The following is a 17,146-nucleotide window of genomic DNA, read 5'->3' on the forward strand; positions in this document are numbered from 1 at the left end:
CCTACTAGTTCCTTCTCCGAAGTCCAGTATTTTGACAGAAGCATAAAGCAGGGCCCAGGGTCCTGCCTTTGCACACCCTTCCTGTACCCACTGTCCTATCATACCACCTCCCTGGTGCAGCCAGACTCTAGGCCCTGGGCCCTCCAGTGATTCTAAGTGGTGTGGATGGACGCTTCCTTGGTGAGAGACCCAAAAGTCTCATCTCTCCAGTTACAAAGCCTCTGTGGTTGGAAAGGCATATCCAGCAGCTCCCCCACCGCCTTTTTTTTGGAGATGGAGTCTCGTCCCATCACCTAGGCTGGAGTACAGTGGCGTGATCTCGGCTCACTGCAACCTCCGCCTCCCGGGTTCAAGTGATTCTTCTGTCTCAACCTCCCGAGTAGCTGGGATTACAGACCTGGGCCACCACGCCTGGCTCATTTTTGTATTTTTAGTAGAGATGGGATTTCACTACATTGGCCAGGCTGGTCTCAAACTCCTGACCTTGTGATCCGCCTGCCTCGGCCTCCCAAAGTGCTGGGATTACAGGCGTGAGCCGCTGTGCCCAGCCCCCTTTTTTGATTACTGGTTGTTTTCGGTTTTGAGGAGGGAAGATCTACCTTCCAAGTTGTGGTGGTGGCCCAGAGAACAGCCTGGTATGCAGGACCAGGGTGAAGGTGAAGCTGTTCATATCACCCCAGGTCTTCGAAGGGGAAGAAAAAGTTCAAGGCATTTCATGTTAAAACTTACCGTTTAGAAAAAAATACTGTTGATATTACAAATATAATAATAGCATCATTATTACCAAGAAGACCTTAATAAAGAAAATTTTACAAAAGAAAATAATAAATCTACTAACTTACCTTTAATCATACTATCCTAGTTCACCGTCTATTTTCAGTTTTCTTGTGTTACTTTCCTTATGGCTGTGTAAATTTTCCGTATCTTGGGGATGATTGTGTACTTAGGGAAAAAATTCTTTTATTTATCCAGAGAACCTGTTATGTATCTTATTTATTTGTTTATTGCTTATTTCATTTCAAAAAGGCATGCAGGAAGCTTACCAAAAGATGTGAGTGATACCAAGAGATTTACTAAGTAAATGAAGAAATTAGAAGAAAAAAATTCAGGTAGGGCAATAAAAAAACATGCAAGGGAATGTTCTCCATAAGATCCTTTCTTATTGTGAACTTCTCAGGCCTTTGGCTAGTAAGGAAGTAGCTACCTGTCTCTTTGGGTCAAACTAGTCTAGGATCTTGTTCAGTCCATATCCTGGAAAGGTTGGCTACAGATTTGTCCTTCCTAGTAGCACAAGTAAAAAAGGGAGAAAGGATCAGTTTCAAATTGCAAAGCATTTAGAATTGGAAACTAATCAGTTGTTTAAGGAGAAGCAGATTTTTTTCCTGGTACTGGACACCATGCAAAATTTCTTTCACAATTTCTTTTTTTTTTTGAGATGGAGTTTTGCTCTTGTTCCCCAGGCTGGAGTGCAATGATGCGATCTCAACCCCCTGCAACCTCTGCCTCCCGCGTTCAAGCGATTATCCTGTCTCAGCCTCCCGAGTAGCTGGGATTACAGGCACATGCCACCACACCTGGCTAATTTTTGTGTTTTTGGTAGAGATGGGGTTTCATCATATTGGTCAGGGTGGTCTGGAGCTCCTGACCTCAGGTGATCCACCTGCCTCGGTCTCCCAAGGTGCTGGGATTACAAGTGTGAACCACTGCGCCCAGCCTCATAATTTCTAGTAAGAAGATGGTAGTGATATGATAGGCATTGTCCTCAACAACATGATAAAAAATTATATTTCATGTTTTACCACTGCCCTTTATACATAACCCATCCACAGCACTCACCAGATTTTATCATAATTATTGATTTACTATGTAATTGTCTTGTTAGACCCAGAATTTCTTGAAAATAATGAACAGGATTTGTATGCTCAGCCCATACATAGTACATATCCTGTTAATATTTTTTTGAATTGAAACACTGTTTTATCTGCTTATTCAAAAGGGGAAACATTAATTTATTAACATTTATTGAGTACTTGCTACTCTTGACTCTGAAATAAAAAGAAGGATGAATCAAAAGTCCCTGTCCTTGAGGAAGGTATGATTTACTGGAATAAACACATATTAATAGTTACATTGTACTCTAGCTGGATAATTGCTGTATGATAGAAGTGTGAACATTTTCTTTTGTGAAATGAAGTATAGACCGCTTAAACTACACTCTCGTTACAGCTAGCTTTGCCTTTTGGAATTTGGGGTTTGGATCTTTAAGCCAAGAGAGGAGGGAAAAAAAAATAGAATAATAGGGCATGTGAGAGTTTTCTGAGAGGAGAGAGGCCATTGTCTTGTAGATTTGCTTTTTTGCTTCCATTCTTTTTTAGGGAAGAGGGTCCCATTCCTGGGCTAACTAACCCAGCCTCTCTGACTCTCAGGTCACAGGGTGAGAGGGGAGTGGGGCCCCTCTTTTAGTCTACTCCTGACTTGACCTGGCAGCCTTAGTTGGGAGACCCTGTTCCATTTTTTCATGGGCAGCTGGAGTTGTAGCCACCATTGTGATTCCTGTGACTGGCTTACAGAAGAAACATGGTTCCTAAGAAGGCCAGGAGGGACAGTCCCCGAGACACATGTGTAAAATAAAGAGTGTAAAGAGCAAATAACTAGCACAACTGGTTTTATCCAGGGCTGTTAATTTTTAGATACTCATTACTACACTTATTAGAAATAATGTTTACCTTATTTCCTTTTCTTCTTCTTTTCTCCTCTTCTTTCCATTTAAAAACGATTTCCTGGGTACTTCTATGGCAGGCAGAGTGAGAAATACAAGATAGGAACCTGTCCTCAAATTGCTTACCTTTGGGAGAAAACGAAGGCGTTTTCTTTAGGGCAGCTCTTGATCAGGCCCTTGAAGATAACTTAAGTATAGCATAGCACTTAACCCCCAGTATGCTCTCAAAGCAAGTCCTGCAAGATGAACCCAGTTTTCTCCAAGCTTGCAAGCGCCACCTTGAAGATGGTGAGGTCCTAGTGAGCCATGCTTTATTCATCTTTGCATATCTAGACCAGTGCCTGGTATATATATTTGATGCCCAACAAATGCTAGTTGAAGGAAGGAAGGGAGGGAGAGGGGAAGGAGGAAAGGAATCACAAATAATTCATCTAAATCTACTTTGGATTTACTTATATTTTTAGATCACAAATAATTCATCTAAATCTACTTGGGATTTACTTATATTTTTAGACAGAATATCTTAAGAAATTATTTCCAAAAGCCAAGTGCAGTACGGTGCATGCCTATAAATCCCAGCTACTAGGGAGGTTGAGGTGGGAGGATCACTCAAGCACAGGAGTTCTAGTCCAGCCTGGACAGCAGAGTCAGACTCAGTCTCTAGGAGGGAGGGAGGGAGTGAGAGAGAGAGAGAGAAAGAGACAGAGAGAGAAATCTAAAAGTAGTATTGTCTGCTTGAAGGATACTAGTTTGTTCATCTTATGTATGTTCTTACGTGATGTGTCGAGAATTAGAAGACAGGATGGAAAAGCCTCTTTAGATCTATTGCATCACTCCAGTTAAGTGCTCAGAGAGAAAGGTTTCTGGTTTGGATCAACATGTTATTGAATGGGGAGAAGTTCTTGAACAGCTTCTCTGTTTTCTAAGTTAAGATTTTGTATTTTGGGGTGTGAAGAGTAAGAGGGGTATCATGGAGTAGATGGGGGTGAGGTAGAATGGGAAGTGTGCAAGAGAGGACACCCTGAGGACCATGTAAAGGCAAGTGATAGTCAGACTAGGAAGCTGGCTGGACATGACCTTCCAGTGGGAGAGGCGGACACGAGGGGGCAGCTGTTTCTTTAACTAATCAAGGGCTCAGGTTCCAGTACCTTCCTTTTATCCCCCTCCACAGAATGGCCTGTCTCTTCTCATCTGTAAAATCTCCTCTTTTCTTTTTCCCCCTCTTTTAAAAGTTAAACTAATTTTCTGTCTGTTCATGTTGACCTTTTGTCCAGTTTTCCTCCCATCAGATGAACCAAAATGCTAGAAAAGGACTCTTCCATCTACTACTACTGCTAGTAATGATAATAGTAATAAAATAAATAACACCAGGAAGCTAAAAATGGAAATTAACTAATTAATTTGACATCAATGAAAGAAGTTGTAGAACCGGAGGCAAGCGAAACAATGGAATGGACATCTTTCTGTGCACCCTCCTCACTCCTTCCCCAACCCCTTCCAATGTGAGTATGTGTAATTTAAACCTCTTCCTGGGGAAGAGTGAAGGAAGAATTTTCCCCACCTCTTTCCATTCCCCTCCTCCCTTAGTGAAAATTCCTAGCTACAGTCTGCGATATCTCAAACTTGGCTGTCACTTTTTGGGGTCATTCCCTGGGGACATCCTTCCCCCAATCCCGGGGCAGTTCTAATGTTTCTGAGTAAGGAGTAGTGAGAAGCTCAGTTTTCCCTGCAAACTTCCATCCTCATCAGCCCCACTCAGTGCTGGGTTTAGCATTTGCTTTAGTGGCTTTGCTATTTATAGACCTGTCTGGGGAGGTTGGGGTTGGGGGGCAGTGTCAGGCAAGGAATCTCACTGTAGTCTTGGCTGTAGTCTTTGAGGAGGGTAGTCAGGCATTGAGAACCAGTGCATTTAAATAACAATGTCCTAAGAAGAACCACAATCTATTAAGATTTCTTATTTATGTTATTCTTAGTTGCCAAGGCTGCCATCCTGACTGGGGCGTCTTGGCAGCTAATAACAGTGTATGTATGTCTAGCTGAGAAGCTTTTAGTGTTTTGGGTTGTAAACTTTTTCTTTACATCCAATGTTCATGGGGATTCCTTTCTTAAACAAGAACCCCCTTCTTTTCTGTAATTAATGAAATAAATTTCAGTATATAGGTTCACCTCTTCTATATACTATCCTTTGAATAAGTAAAGTAGTGCTTATGACATTCATTCATTCATTCATTCAAATATTCAACAAATGGCTTTTTCCAGGAGTACTTAGTAAAAAAGAGAGAAGAGCAACTGGGGAACCTGGCAGTACAACTTTGAATATTCACAGATAGGTGCTGTACTACACATATGTTGAAAGAACTAAATAATAGGCGATCACTCTCATAGTCCTATGGGCAGATCCACACATCTTATGTTTAGGGGTTTACATTGGTGGACTTATTGCTGTAATGTGTTCATACAGGAATAAGAAGAGCAAAGGGGTGTGTACTGTCTGCAGAAGACACATGTGCATGTATTTCATTGCTGTGCTAGAGGAAGCTGCTCATGGTAAACGTGCTGAAGTTACCCTGTTGCAAGAACAAGCATCAAACACAGGACTGGGCACATGATAAGTGTTCAATAAATGCATGCTTTCCCCTTTTCATTTCCAAGGTGAAATGGAAACATCTGAGCCTGTGTGGAGCAGCATTATGATGCAGGGGAACAATTACTGGACTGTTCTACTGTTGAGTTGATAGGTAATGAGGGGGCACCTCACTCAGAAAAATTTCTGATCTGTAATGGGGACACTAGTTACACTCGTTATCCAGGCCCTGTCCACCTCCAGGGAGGTTGTGAATCTCTAGTGAGATGGGTGTAAAATGCTTTGTAAATTATAAAGCACCATGTAACTGTAAGATTTCTTTGTTAACCTATATTGTCACAATTGCTTATAAAATCAAAGCAAGAGAAAGAAGTCACAGATTGGCAGGCATGTGGAGGGCTGATTTAGAACATGGCATAGATTTAGAAATCTTGTTGAACACAGAATTGGTGGGGCATGCAGTGAATATGGAGCTGGAGATCCCAAGGGAGTTGAGCAGAGAGGTGTGTGTGATTGAGAGTCAGATGATGGTGAGTCGAGACCATTATCCACAGAGGGAGCTTGAAAATAGAGGTTATCTGCCCACAGAGAGAACAGTGGCAACAGTCCACCAGGATTTTATATGGAGAATGAGACTTGAATGTCGACCTCACACCCAATTTCAGCAGCGGCTCTGCGGTGTAAGGATGTCATGCATAACGAGGTATACAAGCGAAATAGCAAGCCCGTGCTTGACGTTGAGCGGCAGAGTGTTGTCTGTGTGTGTGCCCTGTGTGTGTGCCCTGTGTGTGTGTGTGTGTCCCTGTTTCTCATTCCCGGTTTTACATAACTGGGATGTAGGATGCTACAACTACTGCTGTATCTTCAGGTAAGATATACTGCTATCTTTCACTTTTATGTAGATGTGTTCCTAAAAAGTGTATGGGTGTGATTTTGGTAATCCTTACCCTAAACTTAAGTCCATTCCTTAGCTTCATGGAAGCAATGTATATGACAGAAGGAACACCAGAGGGGAGTGTTGTGGAGAGTGTTGTGGTGACTTGGTAAGTTGCTTACACAATGGGGGTCTTGGCTCTCTCATCTCTAAGTGAAGGGGTTAGATATGAATGATTAATAAGGTCCCTTTCAGGTCTGTACTTCTAGCACTCCCTTTTGTCGGGTGAGGAGCCCTTTCTGTATTGTGTATATTCACCCAGCGGTTTATCTGCCTCTTTGTTGTTAGCTGATGATCTTTGTGTGTCTGATTTTTTTTTTTTAAGAGTAAGGATGTTACACACTCTTTTATTCAAAGTGTAGAGTTTATTCTCCCATTCATAGGAATGCAAAATGAGAAGTTTTAAATACACGGATTCACTTCCTAACCCAGTTTCTTGGAAGATTAATGAATAGTCAATCCTGTTGACCCATCTGCTTCTCTTCTTCACATCGTTTTGTGAGTATGAGGCACACACAGACACAGAGCTCTGACTTGCAGCAGTCCGGCACATACAGCCTCACACGCACCACACCAGGGGGTGTCCCCAGGAGAGGTAGAGAGACTAGGTGCCAGATGTTGCAGCAGCACACTCCTCCCTGATCCTCCTTCTCATCCCCCACCCCTTTTCTGAATCTCCTGCACAGTCACTGAAATCCCATTTTTCTATGGAAGAAGAGAAGAGAAAGCCCTGGGATGCAAGGATGTCCTGTCACCTCTCATCCTCTGTGCTGGGATAGACACCTGATCTTTTTGGAAGTGAAATCCAGAGTCTGGGGGCAAAGACCAAAGGACAGAGGCCAAACCAAAAGTGACTACATGGTTGCATGCGGGCCCCAAATGATTGAATGAAGCAAGGATACCCATCGCTGGGAGGAAAAACCTCACATCCAGATGCAGTCAGAGAGGTTCAGAGAATGAAAGGCAGTCTGATGAGTGAGTGAGATACAGCCGCCTGTACAGCACAATAGAAAAATCAATAGTAAGTGGAGGTGAAAGAGTTTCAGCTGGGTTTTATTGAGCACAAAGAAGACAAACTGGCTTTTGCTGTGACTTCAACTGTATGTTAATAGTGCTTTTTAAAAACTACAGTACAGGATTTGGGGGAGAAATCACACAGTAAAAGTTGCCAGCCGGTATATGTAAGTGCGCACACACATGCACACACACACACACACACAGAGAGATGAGGAAAAAGAGAAATACACTCCGGACTAAGCTTTTTTTTTTTTTTTTTTTTTTTTTAGTTTTGAAGCATATGGTGAAGTGTGCTATAATTTTATATGCATGTATATTCTTTATTCTGGACTTCCAGAAAGCAATGAGTTTCATCTGTTTTTTTCCCCACCTCTGGTTCCTTCTTCCTTCCCCTTGCTCTCTACAAGTCTACTGTGGCTTTATTAGGAATTCCCTTTGGTTTAGGGGGAAAAAAAATAAGAGCGAGAGAGAGAGAGGCTGGAGGGGGAAGAAACAAACTAGCTCTTGGCTGGCCGCCCACAGCATGGGCCCAACAGCCTTGTTTGAGCGCGTTGCCCCGGCCTTCTGTTTTCTTAAGCTCAGCCCCCTTTATCCCTCCGCCCCCACCATGCCCTCCTTTTTCCTAACGGGGCTGAGGGAGGCTGTTTGTACCCTCCTAACCCTCTTTTTTCCTTTCTGTTGTTTAAAGAGAATCTATCTCTTTTTTGAGGCTCCAGCGGCGAGAACAGCAGCGGATTTCTCCTTGCTGGCCTCTCCCCTCCTCCCCAGCCCCCTCCCCGATGAAGGGTTCATCCAAAGTTCGAATCCAGACTCTGAACAAAGTGGCGCAGACCTTTTCCTGACTCCTCACCCTTTGTCCTCATCACTCAGTGACAGACAGGAATCAAATGCTGAGGACCCAGGCGGGAGAGGGGCAGTGGGGGAGGGAGGGGAGACGAGAAAAGTTCCCATTAACTCGCCGGGCCCTTAACAACCACGGGAAGGAGGAGGGGGGCGCGGCTGAGAAAGGATTTTTGTTTAAGTTTCTGCAGGCGCACACACAGCATTCCCAAGTTGTTTGCAGATGGTTTCATCTGGTTTCTGTTTGAGAGGAAGAGAGTATGAGATGATCAGTAAGGAGAGGGGACGGGGACGGGGGGAGAGTCTTCTCTTGACCAGAAAATGATAGCTGTGGTGCCTTTTCCTGAAACTGAAAACATTAAAGCATTCTGATCCCAGAGAAAACAAATTCTCTGGGATATAAGGGTTCACCTTTTGGAGGTGGATTACACTTTTCAGGACACCAGAGAACCATAGAGCGAATTACTTCTTCCAGAGTGCTAAATGATCCCCTGGTGCCCTGGAAAGAGACCGTTTACCTCCAAAAGGTGAGTTGTTTATTGCAACCGAGTAGAATATTGGCTGTAATGCCTGCTCATCCATCCTTCTCCATCCCTGCGAGGTATTTAGGGTGGAGGTGATATTATCCACCTGTCACCATGGGGAAGGAGGCTGACAAATACTTTTCTGATTCCTGTTCCTAAGATTGAATTGCTGGGGAGGAAGGTGAAGTGACTTTTCCAAGGTCTTATAGTGATCCAGTGACTGAAGCTGAATTAGATTTCTGTTCCTGTTGTGGTGCTCTTGTTTGTCAGAGAAAAATAAATCTCTTAATGCTCACACGGAGCCTCACGTAAGAAGGCTGATAAAATAAGGCCAGGCTCGGTGGCTCCTATCTGTAATCCCAACATTTTGGGAGGCTGAGGTGAGACATGGCTTGAGCCCAGGAGTTCAAGACTGGCCTGGGCAACATAGTGAGATCCTGTTTCTACAAATAGTACTACTAATAAAAAAAAATCCAGGTGTGGTGGCACATGCCTCTAGTCCCAGCTACTCGGGAGGCTGAGGTGGGAAGATTGCTGAGCCTGGGAGGTCAAAACTGCAGTGAGCCGTGATCGTGCTAGTGTGCTCCAGCCTGGGCAACAGAGCGAGACCCTGTCTTGAAAAAAAAAAAAAAGCTAGGGGTCGGGGAGCAGATAGAAGAAATACCTTGGCCAGCGCAACTGGAAAGGGAGGAGCCAAAAGGGGAACCCTTTCTTGATTGTGCCAGCCTCATTAGGAGCTACCACAGGGCTCTCCTGCGGGCCCCTTGTTTTCTTTGTGCTCCGGGCTTGCTCACTTGCACTGCTTGCTTCTTTCCAATCGCCGCGGCCCCCCTGTGCTTCAGGTAAACAAGCTGCTCTGTGGGAAGTGAATAATGGGGCCTAAATTGACGAGGAGGAAGTTAAGTTGAGAGGTGCCTTTATTGGTGAGCCTTAATGAGGAGGACAACAGTGTGAAATCTTGCTTGGCATTGTGACCAGGAGTCTATTGCCTTTTCCTCCCCTAAATCTTCAGCATCATAGTGGACTATATATGACTCCCCAAAGTATATGCTTTTACCTAGCCCTTGGAAGCCTGGATGATTAGAGGAATTGGGAGTTTGGTCTGTTGGGGTAAACAGGGCATTGATCTAAGGATTTGTTAAACTGTAAACCAAACAAAGAGCAAAGTCTGCTCTACAGGGATGTTGAAGATTCAGGATATTAAAAAAATATACATATCTGACTGCATGATTACCCTTCCAGACATTTATTGAGGTTTTTATTTGTTTGTTTGTTTGAGACAAGATCTTACTCTTGTTGCCCAGGCTGGAGGGCAGTGGTGTGATCTCAGCCCACTGCAACCTCCGCCTCCTGGGTTCAAGTGATTCTCCTGCTTCAGCCTCCTGAGTAGCTGGGACTACAGGTGTGTACCACCACACCTGGCTAATTTTTTTTTTTTTTTTTGAGATGGAGTCTTGCTCTGTTGCCAGGCTGGAGTGTAGTGGCACAATCTCGGCTCACTGCAACTTCCGCCTCCTGGGTTCAAGCGATTCTCCTGCCTCAGCCTCCCAAGTAGCTGGGACTACAGGTGTGCGCCACCATGCCCAACTGATTTTTGTATTTTTTAGTAGACACGGGGTTTCACCATGTTGGCCAGGATGGTCTTGAACTCCTGGCCTCAAGTGATCTGCCTGCCTCAGCCTCCCAAAGTGCTGAGATTACAGGCATCAGCCACTGCTCCTGGCCCCCAATTAAATATTTTTGGAAAAGAGTTCTGTTCACAAAAGTTTTGGAATCAAGGGCAAACCTTATTAATTAAGATCTTCGATAATGTAGATTCTAAATCATTTCAGTCTAAGTTGAAAGAAAACTTACCTTTTCGCACATGAAAAAAGGAGCTCTGTAACTATATTAGGAGCACAAACGGTGTTCATGTGAATGTTTACCCTGCTTAAGAGAGTAAACTTTTCACAGTTAGCAGCATTTGCATACAATAAATGTTCTAATTACTAATGATCCATGCCAATTAATTAAAAAGTATGTCTGTCATGGCGCTGCTTTCTTGGCAGCACTTTTATTGACGATGAGCTTGTGTGCATATTTAAATAATACAGTGACATTTCTTTTTAATGTTTCCTAACCCAGGCTTTGTATGGCAGAACATTCTGTTAGCAGACTTGTGCAGGTTTTCCTGTCCTACAAGTAGAGAAATGGAGAGATCCATGTCCTACCCTGGGCCTGAGAGTAACTTGGTGATAGTGTCTGCATTCTAACCCAGTGCTCCTGTATTTCCTTGGATTCTTGTTTCTTGTGAGCCTGCAAAGGCATTTGCAAAGTTGGGGCCTTCTGTGAACAGGGGTGCTGTGGTGCTGCAGTTCATTGCAGTCTAGACTTTCCACCTCCCCTGTGGCACTTTTGGCAAGTTGACAGGTATAATTGATGAGTTATTCTAAGAATGTGATTCCTGAGTAACTCTAGAGTGGAGTGACTGTGTTTCTGAGTAGTTAATGTGGCTGGGGGGAAAGGCAGATGAAGGGGATGGGGGTTGGGAAGCTGGAGGGAGGTGGGGAGGAGGGTCTTTGTTCAAATCAAGTTGTGTTCAAGTCTGTGGTTTTAAGGGAGGTCGACAGTGATTCATTCCTATGAGATCCTCACAGGGCTCATGGTTTGAGCGTGAGAGTCTGAATGAGGATCATCCCAGTGTATGTCCTAGGAAAGGAAATAGAAACACTTAGCTTTGATGTGTAAACCTCCATGCCAACCTTTTTGGTTGAATTTAAGGGAAATCACGAAGCAGCTTCTATTGCTGCAGATTTGCCTGGTAGCCCAACTTTCCAAAGTTGAGATTATCCCTGGCAGGCCTTTAATTCTCAAGGGTCTGCAAAGTTGATGGTCTGTTGAGAAAGGAAGGGAGAAGTTGAGGCCACAGTTGTGATTACCATTTCTCCTTGTCACTGAGGAGGAGCAGCGTCTGAGCAGAGTCTGAGGGTGCTGGCCCTGGCCACAGAGGCTTTGGGGCAGAGTCTAGCCTGGACCAGGAGGAATGAAAGGGAATGGTCTTGTTGGAATTGGCGTGGCACCTCCACACAGTAAGTTGAAAAGCAGTACAGGATCTGTGACCACATGTGGCCAGCCAGGTGTTAGGGCTTATTGCTCCTCGGGCTTTGAATTCTGTATCGCCTCCTTCCCACCCATCCCTCCTGAGTGGAGTCTCTGCTGCTTCCTGTGACACACCAGTCTCCCACCCACTGGCCTTGCTGGGGATGAAGACTGCCCCTGGGTTTTCTGTCATGAGCACTCACCTGTGACAGGTTGCTCTCTCTCTTTCCCCACAATGGGAACTTGAGAGTCAGTACTTTCCCAGCATTTGTAGCACACAATCCTTGGATTTTTTTTTTTTTGAGACAGAATCTTGCTCTGTAGCCCAGGCTGGAGTGCAGTGTTGTGATCTTGGCTCACTGCAACCTCTGTCTCCCGGGTTCAAGGGATTCTCATGCCTCAGCCTCCCAAGTAGCTGGCATTACAGGTGTGTGCCACCACACCCAGCTACTTTTTGTATTTTTAGTAGAGATGGGGTTTCGCCACGTTGCCCAGGCTGGTCCCGAACTCCTAGGCTCAAGTGGTCTGCCTGCCTCGGCCTTGCAAAGTGTTGGGATTATAGGCACGAGCTACTGTGCCTGTCCAACCCTTAGATTCTTTTTTAACCCAACTTATCTCTTTATAAATCCAGACGTCATTTTGCTGGATTTTGACTCCTGGTGGGTTGCTGTGGTAGCACTTGTATTTTTCAAATGTTAGGTGGACCCTAGATGCCAAGGTTACTTCCAGAGAATTAAGCTATGCTCCCAAAAGGTTAGGAATATTGTGTCTGCCCCCATACTCTCTCCCCTTTTACCTGGTGAGAAAAATAATCAGATACAGAGTCCTGAGTGTAAATCCCAGCTTCAGTGGTTACCAGCTGCACAACCCAGGACAAGTAACTTCTCTAAGCCTTTGTTTTTTTTCATCTGTAAAAATGTGGGTATTTGGTTTACCTCTAAAGGTTGTGGCAGGGGAGGAGGGGGACTGGAAAAATAATAAAATAATAGCCACATTTTTGCAAAAATATTGCTAAGTTTTTTTCTTCCTTTTTTAGTTTTCACTGGGTTGAAAACACACCTTGTACTTCCTTTAAAGTAGAAAGTGCCTTGTGCTTGGGGACCAAGGTGCTTTTCACACATAATGCAGGTACTTATTGTTATTATCTCCGTTTCTTCCTTGGCTCTGCGTGACTGTTCTGAGAATCTCTTGCTCTCGAGAGATTCAGCTCCTGATTCTCTCAGAGTTCATTCATGCCTGTAAGCTTGGAAACTTTAAGGTGAAGCTGATATTTTCTTCCTTTGGGAGAAGCTTCACTTTTCCCACTTTAACCTTCTTTCACCTGTCATTCCAGGTTGCTGTTTCTTGGTAGAACCTCCTGGGAATTAATTGCATAGTGTGATGATTATAATAACTTAATTTCTATAGCACTTTATTAATTTCATGTCACTTTCCTATTTCATCTCACATCAAAGGTGGCATTATCCCCATTTTAGAGATAAGGACGTTGAGCCTCTATAAAGACATGACTTAAATTCCCCTTCTTGCTGTAGGAAGATCTCTCAGAAGCACAAGATGAAACACAGAATGTTAAAGCTGCAACAGAGACTTGAGAGATCATTTAGTCCAGCACTGAGAAAAAGAGAGATTCTTTTGTGTTTTTTTTTGAGACGGAGTCTTGCTCTTGTCGCCCAGGCTGGAGTACAATGGCATGATCTCAGCTCACTGCAACCTCTGCCCCCTGGGTTCAAGGGATTCTCCTGCTTCAGCCTCCCAAGTAGCTGGGATTACAGGCACCTGCCACATTTTTGTATTTTTAGTAGAGATGGGGTTTTGCCATTTTGGCCAGGCTGGTCTCGAACTCCTGACATTGTGATCTTCCTGCCTCAGCCTCCCAAAGTGCTGGGATTACAGGCATGAGCCACTGTGCCTGGCCAAAAGAGAGATACTTTAAATTTAAGTAGAAAATTAAAAATTTTAATTGCTACGTTAAGAAAAGTTAAAAAAAGGTGAAATTAATTTTAATAAAATATTTTCCAGTATATTCAGATTACTGTCTCAACATGGAATCAACATAAAAATGTTAATGAGATATTTTATAATCTTTTTTGTCCTAAGTCTTCACTATTTGGTTGTATTTTACCAATTTAGAGCAGCCTCATTAAATGCTCAGTAACCACAGTGACTAGTGGCAACCTTACTAGACAGCACAGATCTACTTCAAATATTTAATTCTATAGATCAGGACACTGAGGCCCAGAACTGTGATTAACTAATAAGTGGCAGAAATCAAACATGTCTCCCTCCAGAGCCCTTTTCATTACACTGTCTTCACTCAACTGTCTTGAACGTGAAGACAAAAGAACCTGGTTTTTGTTCATACTTTTATATCCTCTCTTATACAGTCTGTAGTTTGGGCTTGGAACTTAGAGTCTTAACAGACTTTAAGACGGTACCATGTCTGAACCCAGAGTTCTATTGTATTCTATTAGCAGAAAGCTTTCTGATTCCTAAGAATCTCCTTACTCTACAAGAAATGGGATTTCTGCTTTGCAAAGTTCCCTTCAGCGGAATGAAGTTACTGTTGCCCAGAACTTCCCTTATACAACTCTATGGACTTGGGCATGATTCTCCCTAAAAACTCCTGGAAACCACGATCAGAGCCCTTGGAAAATTGCTCTGGTGAGCCAAGTGGGCAGTGGCAGTAGAGCAGTTTTCAGTAGTGGTCCCACGGTGGCAAGTTGGCCGTGAAGCAGTTGAGGATGACAAGAATGATGGCTCTTCAAGCTAAGACTGAGTAGTTGTAATGGAAAACAAGGTCAGTCACCTGGCTAGTTGATGACAGTGGGAGCCTTTTTTTTTTTTTTTTTTTTTTTTTTTTGAGACAGAGTCTCGCTCTGTCGCCCAGGCTGGAGTGCAGTGGCCGCATCTCAGCTCACTGCAAGCTCCGCCTCCCGGGTCTACGCCATTCTCCTGCCTCAGCCTCCCGAGTAGCTGGGACTACAGGCGCCCGCCACTTCACCCGGCTAGTTTTTTGTATTTTTTTAGTAGAGACGGGGTTTCACCGTATTAGCCAGGCTGGTCTCGATCTCCTGACCTTGTGATCCGCCCGTCTCCGCCTCCCAAAGTGCTGGGATTACAGGCTTGAGCCACCGCGCCCGGCCTTTTTTTTTTTTTTAAAGGAGAAGAGGAGCCATATATTAATCCCCACTTTTGGCATGTTACGTATGATTCATTTACTCATTGTCAGTGCCTAACTCAGCTTTGCTTTTAGTAGGTGATTGCCAAACTGATATGATCGTTGTATATTCACTGGCTTCAAGACGCCACCAGTGGGAAATCTTATTTATGGGGATGATGGTTATGGTTATGATTATTGACAGCCATTATTATAAACATCATTATTATTTAGTGTTAATCAACAACAGGATGAAAGGTGCTCTAAAGAACACAGAATTAGACCCTGTCTTTGCAAATGGGCTCATAAGAAAAGCATGACAGAAAGAGACACCCAGCCTGGGCTAGCTAGGAAAAATACATTTTAGGGAAATACAGCTGACAAAATAGCTGCAAAGGTTGTAATTTTTAGGGCTTTGGTGGAGTTCAGTATGGTACCCTGAACACAGGAAAATGGAAAGTAGAATTTCTCAGTAAAGGAAAGTCTTGTTTCAGTCCAATTTTACTATTAGAGTGAGTTGTAAAGACCAAGTAAAAGGGAAAAGTTGAGTATGTGTTTTTGTTTTGTTTTATTGTCATGCAAGTCCCCCTCCTTTTTTTTTTTGTTTTTGGGTTTTCAATTTTGAACTTTAATGCATTAATACATCAGATATCTTTAACAACTGAAGTAGCCCCTGAAATATTTTCTGTGCAAAAAGGTTACTTTCAAGTGCATTAGGGTCTCACATTGACATACAAATCCAGGTTTGAATCCTTGCAAAATCACATGGTAAAATCGGGCCTCATTTCCTACATGGTAAATATGCACCCTCTTTGAGATGGTGCATGAGCTTTCTAGTTCATCATAGCCCCTCCCATGCAAATACTTTACTCATTTACTTTTATATGCCTGTTCCTTACAAAGGCATTTTCAGTTTCAACCCATGTCCTCTCTTTAGAGCAGCGGTTCTAACCATGGGTGATTTGCCCCCTAGGGGCCATTTGGCAATATCTGGGGACATTACTGGTTTGTCATAATGCAGGTTCATTTTTATGACATATCTTTACTGTGTACTTTTTGCATTTTCTAATGACTTTGACTATTACCAGAGTCATAGACCTGCCTATGATGTAGGAGTTTATTGTATCTAGTGGAAAACATACCTGTTGGTGGGGCAGAAGTTTCTGTTCCATTCATCCTGATTTTAGACACAGCATTTTAACTTTTCAGGTTCAGTTCCCTATGTATAAAGTAGGGATAATAGTGACATCCTAGTGTATTAAGAACTAAGGTGTTATTATTTCTGTCACTGTTACTTCACCCCAATTTTGTTTCCACACTCATCTCTGAGCTTTTTTACTTCTTATGTTGTTCAATTTTTCTAAATTAAAAAAAAAAAAGAAATTATCCAGGAGGAACTCCAGGGTCAGAGAAATTTAGTTCCTTGGCCAAGGCCACACCACAAGTAGGTGGCACAGCACGGGTATGAGACTCAGTCTCCTGAACTGGATCAATTACTTGCATGCACACTGTACCCTCTGTCTTTATTTGGGTTGGAACCCTGGGGGTTCAGTGATCCTGTTCCAGGATCTATACTTACCTTGGACTTCCAGTTGGTTTTCTTATGCTTTATTTTGTTTTATAAAATGCTCAGTGGTGTAACATTTCTTTGAGGAATCGTTATTCATTAAAAAGTCTGAAAACAGTGCTTTCAATCATGTCTACTTCTTTTTGTACAACCAGTTACCTCACTTCTTCAGCCAGGATGGGTTTGTGTGGCCCCTCAGGGTCTTCCAGGAAGACTGTCTTCCCTGTCTTTTGTGGAAGGAACAGAGTTGGTTGTTGTCCCCCTAGAAGGGTGGTCATCTCATCTCCTTAGTAAGTAGATGGTGACATCAGGGGTTGACACTTGGAAAATATAACATAGTTCTGTGACGATATGGAACTATCTAGTTTGTTGGAGTAATGGTATTGAAATGGAGCTCTTTGGAGGTGCAGAGATAATTTTCTACCACACTTTGAAATCTGTTGGCCAAGGAGCAAGAATTTCCCAAATCTTTACACGGTCTTCAGAGGACCATGATATTCATCTTGTTGTTCCTAGCTATGATAATTCTAAAGTTATTGCCTTGAAGCCAGGACCTGGCATGTGCTTTTACTCCATGAATTTCTGAAGTTTCTTCCATATTTTAGGACATGACCTTTAAGAATAGACTTTTCGTGGCCTTCGTTTTGGGGTCTTGCAGCCACGCCGTAAATATAATACCTCGGGAGAGTTTGTAGCTTATAACTCTGGGCCTTTAAGACACTTTGG

The 17,146-nt window shown here is 43.3% G+C and overlaps 1 protein-coding gene and 1 non-coding gene across 8 annotated transcripts in view; both read left to right on the plus strand.

Moving 5' to 3' along the window:
- The window catches only part of PBX1 (PBX homeobox 1), a 292,465-nt gene that overhangs the window by 21,989 nt on the left and 253,330 nt on the right, over window positions 1–17,146 (plus strand). The window lies entirely within an intron of this gene.
- Window positions 8,529–8,599, plus strand: MIR7177 (microRNA mir-7177). The gene has a single exon (NR_128357.1). It is a non-coding gene; the product is annotated as a microRNA mir-7177 (primary transcript).

The sequence above is a fragment of the Macaca mulatta genome, chromosome 1 (genome assembly GCF_049350105.2).
Source record: "Macaca mulatta isolate MMU2019108-1 chromosome 1, T2T-MMU8v2.0, whole genome shotgun sequence".
NCBI classification, from domain to species: domain Eukaryota; kingdom Metazoa; phylum Chordata; class Mammalia; order Primates; family Cercopithecidae; genus Macaca; species Macaca mulatta.